Genomic DNA, 12281 nt, shown 5'->3' with positions numbered 1-12281 from the left:
AAGTTTTCCTTCAGCCGATTTTTACACGTCGACGTTTTCCTCACTATTGCTAGAAGTCAACAACGTCGCTGGTAAGGAAGACAAGGTCCACAGATCCGGGTCAACCCGAACCCAAAATCTGAGAGAGTTAGCCCGACTTCTTTCCCCTCGGCCTCTACCTTCTGCCCAAACCTCAATCCAGCCCAGAAGCCACGGTTCAGCCCCATCGCCGCGCAATCGACTTGGGAGGGAATCAAATCTCGTTCGGTTGGTATGCAGCGAGTGTGGGAATCAAACATCGAGCAGTTGCAGGCTCACCAACAGCATAACCACTCTCGGGTCCTCAACACAGGGGCAACAGCATCACCAAGAGCACCGACGATGGGTCCTCGACACAGGGGCAACAAACCATATGACCGAGTGATATGAACCAAGAGACATCAATCATCCAAGAGGCTTCAATGAAGATGTGAAGAAAATATTGTTGAAATTATCAAAAGATATTTCAATTCATGCCACATTGAAGAATAATGAAGTTTTATGTTATAAATTTTGAGTAGATTACAATTTAGAGTTATTGTATTTCATTTATGTATTTTAAGACTTTTTATTTACTATAGGTTACAATTACACAATGGTTAATTATGCTCATTAAGTATGAATATTACAACTCTTGGAATGCCTTTAATAGTTCCATTTTGAGGCTATATAAAGCCATCTCGAACATCCTACTGTGCTGGTGAGTTGTTGGAGCTTGTGCACGGCGATATTTGCAGGCCCATCAAGCCGGCGGCCCTAGGCAGCAAGACCCTCTTCCTCCTGCTAGTCGATGACAGAAGCCGCTTCATATGGCTGATCCTCCTGTAAGTGAAAAGTGGGGCGACATAGGCGATTAAGCGCATTCGAGCGTTAGCGGAGGCCGAATGTGGGAAGAAGATGTGAATGCTACGCACGGACTGAGGTAGAGAATTCACCTCAGCGAGCTTCAGTAACTACTGCGACGAGCTCGGCATGCAGCAGCGACTAACAATGCCCTACTCCCTCTAGCAAAACAACAAGATCTTTGCTGATGACAGCTGGGATGCCTGAAAGATTCTGGGGAGAGGCGGTAATGACGACTGTCTATCTTCTCAATCGGTCGCTAATGTGAAGCCTAGACGGGAAGATGCCACATGAGGCCTGGTACAATAGAAAGCCAGTGGTACATCATTTTCGAGTGTTCGGATGTGTCGCATACATGAAGGTAGCGCGTTCCAACCTTGTCAAGCTCGATCCAAAGGGGTTGAAGGTCGTCTTCATCGGCTACAAACCTGGGAGCAAGGCGTACAGACTCTATGATCCTGCGGGGGGTGAGCCCACGTGTCTCGTGATGTCATCTTCGACGAAAGCACCTTCAGGCAGTGGAACGACGTGATCGAGACAGCCCACAACCCAAATCAATTCACGGTGGAGTACCTCGTCATCGAGCCAGAAGAAGGAGGAGCACAGCATCAGGAACCGTCACAGCCGCCAGCAGTTGCACCCCTTGAACCAGTGGAATTTGCAACACCACGGACTGTGGATTCGACGCTGGATGTCGATCACGATGAAGATCTGGTAGCCAGGTACTGGAGGATGGACGACCTAGTGGGAGGAGGTGAAGCCCCTAGACTAGCAGCACGCAAACTGGAACAAGAGGTGGCCGAACTGCATGTCATCAACGCAGATGAACCGAACACCTTCGCTGAAGCAGAAAGGAACCCGTGCCAGCTGAAGGCAATGCAGAAGGAGATGAAATTCATCACCGAGAACAAGACATAAAGTCTAGAGGATATGTCACTGGGACACCAAGTCATAGGGCTCAAATGGGTCTTCAGACTGATGCGAACGAAAAGGGAGAAGTTGTGAAACTCAAGGTCAGTCTGGTGGTGAAGGGCTACGTCTAGAAGCAAGGAGTGGATTTTGAGGAGGTATTCGCACCAGTGACAAAGCTGGAATCTACCCACCTATTGCTGGCAATCGCGGCACATCATTCCTGAGAAGTCCACCTCATCGACGTGAAACCCGCGTTCCTAAACGGAGAGCTGAAGGAGACTGACTATGTTCAACAACCACCGAACTTCCTGGACAACGACAACCCTGACAAGGTATTGTGCCTGCACAAGGCACTCTATGGGCTTCGGCATGCACCACGAGCCTGAAACACGAAGCTCGACAGTACCCTATTATCGCTAAAGTTCAAGCGCTGTGCCTCTGAGCATGACATGTACACGCCCGGCCACGACGAGTAGCGACTAATCGTGAGAGTGTATGATATAAACCAAAGAACATCAATCATACAATATACTTCAATGAAGATGTGAAGAAAAGGTTGTCAAAATTATCAAAAGATGTTTTAATTCATGCCACATTGAAGAAGAATGAAGTTTGATTGTTATAAATTTTTGGTGGGTTACAATTTAGAGTTATTGTATTTTAAGACATTTTATTTACTTTAGGTTACATTTACATAATGGCTAATTATGGCCATAAAGTATGAAGGTTACAACTCTTGGAGTGCCTTTAATAGTTTCATTTTTTAGGCTATATAAAGTCATGTATATTGTATTGGTAAGAGACTTGGAAAATATAGAAAAAGAAGCATTTGTCCTCTTCTTTAGCCAATGGCTAAGTTTCTTTGCAATTCTATGTAGTTTAGGTTGCATGTAGAATCATTCAAGCTCGACATGATTAATCTTGCTTGTGGAGTGATTCGAATCTCAAGCAAGTGTTCTTGCCTTGAGATATTTGATCAACAAGAATCATTCAAGCTAGACATGATCGATTTTGCTTGTGGAGTGATTTGAATTTCAAACAATGTTCTTGCCTTGAGATATTCGATCAAGAAGGTAATCCGAATCTTACTCCCCTTGTAGTGGTTCCTTATCTTATCAGTGTACGTCGATGACCTCATAATCACTGGAGGCGACATGGAAGTCCTCGGAAGATTCAAGAGGGAGATGTCAAAGAACTTCAAGATGAGCGATCTTGGCATGCTCAGCTACTACCTCGACATCGAAGTGCAACAGGGTACTACCGGCATCACCATCTGCTAAAGTACATATGCGAAGAAGCTGTTGGACACAACTGGGCTTGTGGACAGTAACCCTATAAAGACTCCAATGGAGGGCCCGACTCCAACTAAGGAAGGCCGGCACTATGACGGCAATTAATGCCACCAATTACCGCAACATTGTCAAAAGCCTGCGCTATCTGATAAACACACGTCCTGACCTTGCTTACTTAGTTGGATACGTAAGTAGATTCATGGAAGAACCTAGGGAGGAGCCTCTTGTGGTTGTCAAGCGCATTCTGCACTATGTGGCTGGAACCAGAGGCTGGGGTGTGAGATACTGCACCAGGAGAGGAAAGGAGAAGCTTGAGCTTGTTGGCTACAGCGATAGTGACATGACCGGTGACGTTGATGATCGTAAGAGCACCAGTGGGGTGATTTACTTTCTCTCAGGCAGTGCGATCTACTAGCAATCAACAAAACAAAAGGTAGTTGCTTTGTGATATGAACCAAGAGACATCAATCATACGATATGCTTCAATGAAGATTTGAAGAAAATATTGTTGAAATTATCAAAAGATATTTCAGTTCATGCCACATTGAAGAGAAATGAAGTTTCATGTTTTGAATTTTGGGTGGATTACAATTTAGAGTTATTGTATTTCATTAATGTATTTTAAGACTTTTAATTTACTTTAATTAAGGTCATTTAGTTCATGCCTAGAATTGATTAATTATTTATATATTTTTCAATCTTTCCATTTATTTGTTGATTGTCATTTCCACCCTCCTTGGCCTTTTGACTTTGTTCTCATTTTATTCCTAAAGATCATATTTAGATCTTAAAAAAAACAATATAGAATTTTACTTCTTAATATTGTGTTTATACATAGTTAGGGCATGTGCAATTCTACTAAAAAATATAATAGTCCCTTATTTGTTTGATTGTTTATTATTTTATTTTTATGTTATTTTACAATTAACTTGTCATGATTGTCCATGCCCAATCCCAATGGACAACCCTTCGATCCGATCTGCCTGCCCTTATTGCACGGTTTAGAGAGCACTTGTGTATGTGATGTCAGCCCAGCCTCGAAAATCAAGCTTTGCCCTGCTTATTCACTCGGACAATGCTCCCCCGTAGCAATGCTCCCCCGTAGCGTAGCGATGAAGAAGATGATCATTTATTTAGTAGGTGAACAGTCGAAGAACCACTCTAACGAAGAATGGAGCTTCTTTGTTTTGAAACATATTCTTTTGCGCAACAAGCTGCTGGGTCAATATCCCTTGCTATTAAATCTGCTCCAGTTATCTCATCTATAGAAGAAGCTGGTATAGAATAGGTCGTCAGGGGTGAAGGCTTTACCGGGGGGACTAACTAGTAAAAGGCCAAGGAGTACTGTCCACTCCAGCCCAGCCCCTCAGAATAGTCCCATTTTTCCTCCACGCAGATAAGGGGCTAGCTTGCTACTATAAGAATTGCTTNTCATTAATGTATTTTAAGACTTTTAATTTACTTTAATTAAGGTCATTTAGTTCATGCCTAGAATTGATTAATTATTTATATATTTTTCAATCTTTCCATTTATTTGTTGATTGTCATTTCCACCCTCGTTGGCCTTTTGACTTTGTTCTCATTTTATTACTAAAGATCATATTTAGATCTTAAAAAAAACAATATAGAATTTTACTTCTTAATATTGTGTTTATAAATAGTTAGGAAGTGAATTTAGTCAAAATCCNTGCCTAGAATTGATTAATTATTTATATATTTTTCAATCTTTCCATTTATTTGTTGATTGTCATTTCCACCCTCCTTGGCCTTTTGACTTTGTTCTCATTTTATTACTAAAGATCATATTTAGATCTTCAAAAAAACAATATAGAATTTTACTTCTTAATATTATGTTATTTTACAATTAACTTGTCATGATTGTCCATGCCCAATCCCAATGGACAACCCTTCGATCCGATCTGCCTGCCCTTATTGCACGGTTTAGAGAGTACTTGTGTATGTGATGTCAGCCCAGCCTCGAAAATCAAGCTTTGCCCTGCTTATTCACTCGGACAATGCTCCCCCGTAGAAATGCTCCCCCGTAGCGTAGCGATGAAGAAGATGATCATTTATTTAGTAGGTGAACAGTCGAAGAACCACTCTAACGAAGAATGGAGCTTCTTTGTTTTGAAACATATTCTTTTGCGCAACAAGCTGCTGGGTCAATATCCCTTGCTATTAAATCTGCTCCAGTTATCTCATCTATAGAAGAAGCTGGTATAGAATAGGTCGTCAGGGGTGGGGGCTTTACCAGGGGGACTAACTAGTAAAAGGCCAAGGAGTACTGTCCACTCCAGCCCAGCCCCTCAGAATAGTCCCATTTTTCCTCCACGCAGATAAGGGGCTAGCTTGCTACTATAAGAATTGCTTTATCCATATATTAGCTTACCTTCCCAAGTGGCCACACGCTTAACCGCGAAATTCTGATGGGATCCGGTGCATTAGTGCTGGTATGATCGCACCCGACATGCCATGCGCACAAAATCGGATTTAACGCATGCGGGGCGGCATGATCGAAACGCGATGGGCGTGAGCGGGGGAGGTTCTCATTTGTAGAGAAAGGAAGAAAAGAACTGGGAGAAATTGAAAGAAAAAAAGGGGTGCAACACGAGGACTTCCCAAGTGGTCACCCAACTTAGTACAACTCTAGCCCAAGCACGCTTAACTGCGGAGTTCTGATGAAATCCGGTGCATTAGTGCTGGTATGATCGCACCCGACATGCCATGCGCACAAAATCGGATTTAACGCATGCGGGGCGGCATGATCGAAACGCGATGGGCGTGAGCGGGGGAGGTTCTCATTTGTAGAGAAAGGAAGAAAAGAACTGGGAGAAATTGAAAGAAAAAAAGGGGTCCAACACGAGGACTTCCCAAGTGGTCACCCAACTTAGTACTACTCTCGCCCAAGCACGCTTAACTGCGGAGTTCTGATGGGATCCGATGCATTAGTGCTGGTATGATCGCACCCGACATGTCATGCGCACAAAATCGGATTTAACGCATGCGGGGCGGCATGATCGAAACGCGATGGGCGTGAGCGGGGGAGGTTCTCATTTGTAGAGAAAGGAAGAAAAGAACTCGGAGAAATTGAAAGAAAAAAAGGGGTGCAACACGAGGACTTCCCAAGTGGTCACCCAACTTAGTACTACTCTCGCCCAAGCGCGCTTAACTGCAGAGTTCTGATGGGATCCGGTGCATTAGTGCTGGTATGATCGCACCCGACATGCCATGCGCACAAAATGAGTTCTGATGGGATCCGGTGCATTAGTGCTGGTATGATCGCACCCGACATGCCATGCGCACAAAATCGGATTTAACGCATGCGGGGCGGCATGATTGATACGCGATGGGCGTGAGCGGGGGAGGTTCTCATTAGTAGAGAAAGAAAGAAAAGAACTGGGAGAAATTGAAAGAAAAAAAGGGGTGCAACACGAGGACTTCCCAAGTGGTCACCAAACTTAGTACTACTCTTGCCCAAGCACGCTTGACTGCGGAACACGAGGACTTCCCAAGTGGTCACCAAACTTAGTACTACTCTTGCCCAAGCACGCTTGACTGCGGAGTTCTGATGGGATCCGGTGCATTAGTGCTGGTATGATCGCACCCGACATACCATGCGCAAAAAATCGGATTTAACGCATGCGGGGCGGCATGATCGAAACGCGATGGGCGTGAGCGGGGGAGGTTCTGATTTGTAGAGAAAGGAAGAAAAGAACTCGGAGAAATTGAAAGAAAAAAAGGGGTGCAACACGAGGACTTCCCAAGTGGTCACCCAACTTAGTACTACTCTCGCCCAAGCACGCTTAACTGCGGAGTTCTGATGGGATCCGGTGCATTAGTGATGGTATGATCGCACCCGACACGCATGCGCACAAAATTGGATTTAACGCATGCGGGGCGGCATGATCGAAACGCGATGGGCGTGAGCGGGGGAGGTTCTCATTTGTAGAGAAAGGAAGAAAAGATCTGGGAGAAATTGAAAGAAAAAAAGGGGTGCAACACAAGGACTTCCCAAGTGGTCACCCAACTTAGTACTACTCTCGCCAAAGCACGCTTAACTGCGGAGTTCCAATGGGATCCAGTGCATTAGTGCTGGTATGATCGCACCCGACATGCCATGCGCACAAAATCGGATTTAACGCATGCGGGGCGGCATGATCGAAACGCGATGGGCGTGAGCGGGGGAGGTTCTCATTTGNGGAGAAATTGAAAGAAAAAAAGGGGTGCAACACGAGGACTTCCCAAGTGGTCACCCAACTTAGTACTACTCTCGCCCAAGCACGCTTAACTGCGGAGTTCTGATGGGATCTGGTGCATTAGTGATGGTATGATCGCACCCGACATGCCATGCGCACAAAATCGAATTTAACGCATGCGGGGCGGCATGATCGAAACGCGATGGGCGTGAGCGGGGGAGGTTCTCATTTGTAGAGAAAGGAAGAANAAGGAAGAAAAGAACTGGGAGAAATTGAAAGAAAAAAAGGGGTGCAACACGAGCACTTCCCAAGTGGAAACCCAACTTAGTACTACTCTCGCCCAAGCACGCTTAACTGCGGAGTTCTGATGGGATCCGGTGCATTAGTGCTGGTATGATCGCACCCGACATGCCATGCGCACAAAATCGGATTTAACGCATGCGGGGCGGCATGATCGAAACGCGATGGGCGTGAGCGGGGGAGGTTCTCATTTGTAGAGAAAGGAAGAAAAGAACTGGGAGAAATTGAAAGAAAAAAAGGGGTGCAACACGAGGACTTCCCAAGTGGTCACCCAACTTAGTACTACTCTCGCCCCAAGCACGCTTAACTGCGGAGTTCTGATGGAATCCGGTGCATTAGTGCTGGTATGATCGCACCCGACATGCCATGCGCACAAAATCGGATTTAACGCATGCGGGGCGGCATGATCGAAACGCGATGGGCGTGAGCGGGGGAGGTTCTCATTTGTAGAGAAAGGAAGAAAAGAGAAATTGAAAGAAAAAAAAGGGTGCAACACTTCCCAAGTGGTCACCCAACTTAGTACTACTCTCGCCCAAGCGCGCTTAACTGCGGAGTTCTGATGGGATCCGGTGCATTAGTGCTGGTATGATCGCACCCGACATGCCATGCGCACAAAATCGGATTTAACGCATGCGGGGCGGCATGATCGAAACGCGATGGGCGTGAGCGGGGGAGGTTCTCATTTGTAGAGAAAGGAAGAAAAGAACTCGGAGAAATTGAAAGAAAAAAAGGGGTGCAACACGAGGACTTCCCAAGTGGTCACCCAACTTAGTACTACTCTCGCACAAGCGCGCTTAACTGCGGAGTTCTGATGGGATCCGGTGCATTAGTACTGGTATGATCGCACCCGACATGCCATGCGCACAAAATTGGATTTAACGCATGCGGGGCGGCATGATCGAAACGCGATGGGCGTGAGCGGGGGAGGNCATTTGTAGAGAAAGGAAGAAAAGAACTGGGAGAAATTGAAAGAAAAAAAGGGGTGCAACACGAGGACTTCCCAAGTGGTCACCCAACTTAGTACTACTCTCGCCCAAGCACGCTTGACTGCGGAGTCCTGATGGGATCCGGTGCATTAGGGCTGGTATGATCGCACCCGACATGCCATGCGCACAAAATCGGATTTAACGCATGCGGGGCGGCATGATCGAAACGCGATGGGCGTGAGCGGGGGAGGTTCTCATNTGGTCACCCAACTTAGTACTACTCTCGCCCAAGCGCGCTTAACTGCGGAGTTCTGATGGGATCCGGTGCATTAGTGCTGGTATGATCGCACCCGACATGCCATGCGCACAAAATCGGATTTAACGCATGCGGGGCGGCATGATCGAAACGCGATGGGCGTGAGCGGGGGGGTTCTCATTTGTAGAGAAAGGAAGAAAAGAGAAATTGAAAGAAAAAAAAGGGTGCAACACGAGGACTTCCCAAGTGGTCACCCAACTTAGTACTACTCTCGCCCAAGCGCGCATAACTGCGGAGTTCTGATGGGATCCGGTGCATTAGTGCTGGTATGATCGCACCCGACATGCCATGCGCACAAAATCGGATTTAACGCATGCGGGGCGGCATGATCGAAACGCGATGGGCGTGAGCGGGGGAGGTTCTCATTTGTAGAGAAAGGAAGAAAAGAACTGGGAGAAATTGAAAGAAAAAAAGGGGTGCAACACGAGGACTTCCCAAGTGGTCACCCAACTTAGTACTACTCTCGCCCAAGCACGCTTAACTGCGGAGTTCTGATGGGATCTGGTGCATTAGTGCTGGTATGATCGCACCCGATATGCCATGCGCACAAAATCGGATTTAACGCATGCGGGGCGGCATGATCGAAACGCGATGGGCGTGAGCGGGGGAGGTTCTCATTTGTAGAGAAAGGAAGAAAAGAACTGGGAGAAATTGAAAGAAAAAAAGGGGTGCAACACGAGGACTTCCCAAGTGGTCACCCAACTTAGTACTACTCTCGCCCAAGCACGCTTAACTGCGGAGTTCTGATGGGATCTGGTGCATTAGTGCTGGTATGATCGCACCCGACATGCCATGCGCACAAGATCGGATTTAACGCATGCGGGGCGGCATGATCGAAACGCGATGGGCGTGAGTGGGGGAGGTTCTCATTTGTAGAGAAAGGAAGAAAAGAACTGGGAGAAATTGAAAGAAAAAAAGGGGTGCAACACGAGGAATTCCCAAGTGGTCACCCAACTTAGTACTACTCTCGCCCAAGCACGCTTAACTGCGGAGTTCTGATGGGATCCGGTGCATTAGTGATGGTATGATCGCACCCGACATGCCATGCGCACAAAATCGAATTTAACGCATGAGGGCGGCATGATCGAAACGCGATGGGCGTGAGCGGGGGAGGTTCTCATTTGTAGAGAAAGGAAGAAAAGAACTGGGAGAAATTGAAAGAAAAAAACGGGGTGCAACACGAGCACTTCCCAAGTGGAAACCCAACTTAGTACTACTCTCGCCCAAGCACGCTTAACTGCGGAGTTCTGATGGGATCCGTTGCATTAGTGCTGGTATGATCGCACCCGACATGCCATGCGCACAAAATCGGATTTAACGCATGCGGGGCGGCATGATCGAAACGCGATGGGCGTGAGCGGGGGAGGTTCTCATTTGTAGAGAAAGGAAGAAAAGAACTGGGAGAAATTGAAAGAAAAAAAGGGGTGCAACACGAGGACTTCCCAAGTGGTCACCAAACTTAGCACTACTCTCGCCCAAGCACGCTTAACTGCGGAGTTCTGATGGGATCCGGTGCATTAGTGATGGTATGATCGCACCCGACATGCCATGCGCACAAAATCGGATTTAACGCATGCGGGGCGGCATGATCGAAACGCGATGGGCGTGAGCGGGGGAGGTTCTCATTTGTAGAGAAAGGAAGAAAAGAACTGGGAGAAATTGAAAGAAAAAAAGGAGTGCAACACGAGGACTTCCCAAGTGGTCACCCAACTTAGTACTACTCTCGCCCAAGCACGCTTGACTGCGGAGTTCTGATGGGATCCGGTGCATTAGTGCTGGTATGATCGCACCCGACATGCCATGTGCACAAAATCGAATTTAACGCATGCGGGGCGGCATGATCGAAACGCGATGGGCGTGAGCGGGGGAGGTTCTCATTTGTAGAGAAAGGAAGAAAAGAACTGGGAGAAATTGAAAGAAAAAAAGGGGTGCAACCCGAGGACTTCCCAAGTGGTCACCCAACTTAGTACTACTCTCGCCCAAGCACGCTTAACTGCAGAGTTCTGATGGGATCCGGTGCATTAGTGCTGGTATGATCGCACCCGACATGCCATGCGCACAAAATCGAATTTAACGCATGCGGGGCGGCATGATCGAAACGCGATGGGCGTGAGCGGGGGAGGTTCTCATTTGTAGAGAAAGGAAGAAAAGAACTGGGAGAAATTGAAACAAAAAAAGGGGTGCAACACGAGTACTTCCCAACTGGAAATTGAAACAAAAAAAGGGGTGCAACACGAGTACTTCCCAACTGGTCACCCAACTTAGTACTACTCTCGCCCAAGCGTGCAACACGAGTACTTCCCAAGTGGTCACCCAACTTAGTACTACTCTCGCCCAAGCAAGCTTAACTGCAGAGTTCTGATGGGATCCNGTGCATTAGTGAACTTAGTACTACTCTCGCCCAAGCAAGCTTAACTGCAGAGTTCTGATGGGATCCGGTGCATTAGTGATGGTATGATCGCACCCGACATGCCATGCGCACAAAATCGGATTTAACGCATGCGGGGCGGCATGATCGAAACGCGATGGGCGTGAGCGGGGGAGGTTCTCATTTGTAGAGAAAGGAAGAAAAGAACTGGGAGAAATTGAAAGAAAAAAGGGGTCCAACACGAGGACTTCCCAAGTGGTCACCCAACTTAGTACTACTCTCGCCCAAGCACGCTTAACTGCGGAGTTCTGATGGGATCCGGTGCATTAGTGATGGTATGATCGCACCCGACATGCCATGCGCACAAAATTGGATTTAACGCATGCGGGGCGGCATGATCGAAACGCGATGGGCGTGAGCGGGGGAGGTTCTCATTTGTAGAGAAAGGAAGAAAAGAACGGGGAGAAATTGAAAGAAAAAAAGGGGTGCAACACAAGGACTTCCCAAGTGGTCACCCAACTTAGTACTACTCTCGCCAAAGCACGCTTAACTGCGGAGTTCTAATGGGATCCGGTGCATTAGTGCTGTTAGTACTACTCTCGCCAAAGCACGCTTAACTGCGGAGTTCTAATGGGATCCGGTGCATTAGTGCTGGTATGATCGCACCCGCCAAAGCACGCTTAACTGCGGAGTTCTAATGGGATCCGGTGCATTAGTGCTGGTATGATCGCACCTGACATGCCATGCGCACAAAATCGGATTTAACGCATGCGGGGCGGCATGATCGAAACGCGATGGGCGTGAGCGGGGGAGGTTCTCATACGTAAGACCATGGCTGTGTTTTCCAGAGAAAAAGTTGTTTTAAGCGTTTTTGAAGTTTACGTTATAAATGATGTTCATGTAAGAGTTATATTTCCGCATTATAGATAAGCATGAGACGTTAGTAGTGACTATGAGTGTGTGAAAATTTAGGGTCGTTACATAAATGGTGGAAATATACGTTTCATCTTCTTCTTTTGTTTTACTAAATCTGAACCTCCTTCCATGCTGGTTCTCATGAAAAAAATTTATGGTTCTAGAAACTAGACACAATAAGAGGAGTCTGTGGAA

The 12281-nt window shown here is 46.8% G+C and overlaps 19 non-coding genes and 4 pseudogenes across 19 annotated transcripts; all 23 read right to left on the bottom strand.

Moving 5' to 3' along the window:
* Positions 1-5662: 5662 nt before the first annotated feature.
* LOC111474816 lies at positions 5663-5781 on the bottom strand. Its single transcript, XR_002716184.1, has one exon. It is a non-coding gene; the product is annotated as a 5S ribosomal RNA (ribosomal RNA).
* Positions 5782-5914: 133 nt separating this feature from the next.
* Positions 5915-6033, bottom strand: LOC111474811. The gene has a single exon (XR_002716180.1). It is a non-coding gene; the product is annotated as a 5S ribosomal RNA (ribosomal RNA).
* A 133-nt stretch (positions 6034-6166) lies between these two features.
* Positions 6167-6285, bottom strand: LOC111474806. Its single transcript, XR_002716175.1, has one exon. It is a non-coding gene; the product is annotated as a 5S ribosomal RNA (ribosomal RNA).
* Positions 6286-6555: 270 nt separating this feature from the next.
* LOC111474823 lies at positions 6556-6671 on the bottom strand (annotated as a pseudogene).
* A 133-nt stretch (positions 6672-6804) lies between these two features.
* Positions 6805-6923, bottom strand: LOC111474825. Its single transcript, XR_002716189.1, has one exon. It is a non-coding gene; the product is annotated as a 5S ribosomal RNA (ribosomal RNA).
* Positions 6924-7055: 132 nt separating this feature from the next.
* LOC111474817 lies at positions 7056-7174 on the bottom strand. The gene has a single exon (XR_002716185.1). It is a non-coding gene; the product is annotated as a 5S ribosomal RNA (ribosomal RNA).
* A 111-nt stretch (positions 7175-7285) lies between these two features.
* Positions 7286-7404, bottom strand: LOC111474808. The gene has a single exon (XR_002716177.1). It is a non-coding gene; the product is annotated as a 5S ribosomal RNA (ribosomal RNA).
* Positions 7405-7547: 143 nt separating this feature from the next.
* On the bottom strand, positions 7548-7666 carry LOC111474805. Its single transcript, XR_002716174.1, has one exon. It is a non-coding gene; the product is annotated as a 5S ribosomal RNA (ribosomal RNA).
* Positions 7667-7799: 133 nt separating this feature from the next.
* On the bottom strand, positions 7800-7919 carry LOC111474807. The gene has a single exon (XR_002716176.1). It is a non-coding gene; the product is annotated as a 5S ribosomal RNA (ribosomal RNA).
* Positions 7920-8045: 126 nt separating this feature from the next.
* LOC111474822 lies at positions 8046-8158 on the bottom strand (annotated as a pseudogene).
* A 133-nt stretch (positions 8159-8291) lies between these two features.
* LOC111474814 lies at positions 8292-8410 on the bottom strand. Its single transcript, XR_002716182.1, has one exon. It is a non-coding gene; the product is annotated as a 5S ribosomal RNA (ribosomal RNA).
* A 130-nt stretch (positions 8411-8540) lies between these two features.
* LOC111474810 lies at positions 8541-8659 on the bottom strand. The gene has a single exon (XR_002716179.1). It is a non-coding gene; the product is annotated as a 5S ribosomal RNA (ribosomal RNA).
* Positions 8660-8719: 60 nt separating this feature from the next.
* Positions 8720-8839, bottom strand: LOC111474820 (annotated as a pseudogene).
* Positions 8840-8964: 125 nt separating this feature from the next.
* Positions 8965-9083, bottom strand: LOC111474809. Its single transcript, XR_002716178.1, has one exon. It is a non-coding gene; the product is annotated as a 5S ribosomal RNA (ribosomal RNA).
* A 133-nt stretch (positions 9084-9216) lies between these two features.
* LOC111474824 lies at positions 9217-9335 on the bottom strand. The gene has a single exon (XR_002716188.1). It is a non-coding gene; the product is annotated as a 5S ribosomal RNA (ribosomal RNA).
* Positions 9336-9468: 133 nt separating this feature from the next.
* On the bottom strand, positions 9469-9587 carry LOC111474815. The gene has a single exon (XR_002716183.1). It is a non-coding gene; the product is annotated as a 5S ribosomal RNA (ribosomal RNA).
* A 133-nt stretch (positions 9588-9720) lies between these two features.
* LOC111474826 lies at positions 9721-9839 on the bottom strand. The gene has a single exon (XR_002716190.1). It is a non-coding gene; the product is annotated as a 5S ribosomal RNA (ribosomal RNA).
* Positions 9840-9972: 133 nt separating this feature from the next.
* On the bottom strand, positions 9973-10091 carry LOC111474812. Its single transcript, XR_002716181.1, has one exon. It is a non-coding gene; the product is annotated as a 5S ribosomal RNA (ribosomal RNA).
* Positions 10092-10224: 133 nt separating this feature from the next.
* LOC111474819 lies at positions 10225-10343 on the bottom strand. The gene has a single exon (XR_002716187.1). It is a non-coding gene; the product is annotated as a 5S ribosomal RNA (ribosomal RNA).
* A 133-nt stretch (positions 10344-10476) lies between these two features.
* LOC111474803 lies at positions 10477-10595 on the bottom strand. Its single transcript, XR_002716172.1, has one exon. It is a non-coding gene; the product is annotated as a 5S ribosomal RNA (ribosomal RNA).
* Positions 10596-10728: 133 nt separating this feature from the next.
* Positions 10729-10847, bottom strand: LOC111474804. The gene has a single exon (XR_002716173.1). It is a non-coding gene; the product is annotated as a 5S ribosomal RNA (ribosomal RNA).
* A 554-nt stretch (positions 10848-11401) lies between these two features.
* LOC111474818 lies at positions 11402-11520 on the bottom strand. Its single transcript, XR_002716186.1, has one exon. It is a non-coding gene; the product is annotated as a 5S ribosomal RNA (ribosomal RNA).
* A 133-nt stretch (positions 11521-11653) lies between these two features.
* LOC111474821 lies at positions 11654-11772 on the bottom strand (annotated as a pseudogene).
* Positions 11773-12281: the final 509 nt, after the last annotated feature.

Source organism: Cucurbita maxima, unplaced genomic scaffold, assembly GCF_002738345.1.
Source record: "Cucurbita maxima cultivar Rimu unplaced genomic scaffold, Cmax_1.0 Cma_Scf00694, whole genome shotgun sequence".
Taxonomy (NCBI): Eukaryota; Viridiplantae; Streptophyta; class Magnoliopsida; order Cucurbitales; family Cucurbitaceae; genus Cucurbita; species Cucurbita maxima.
Note: the sequence above shows the minus strand (reverse complement) of the source record. Positions and strands in the feature narration are given on the sequence as shown.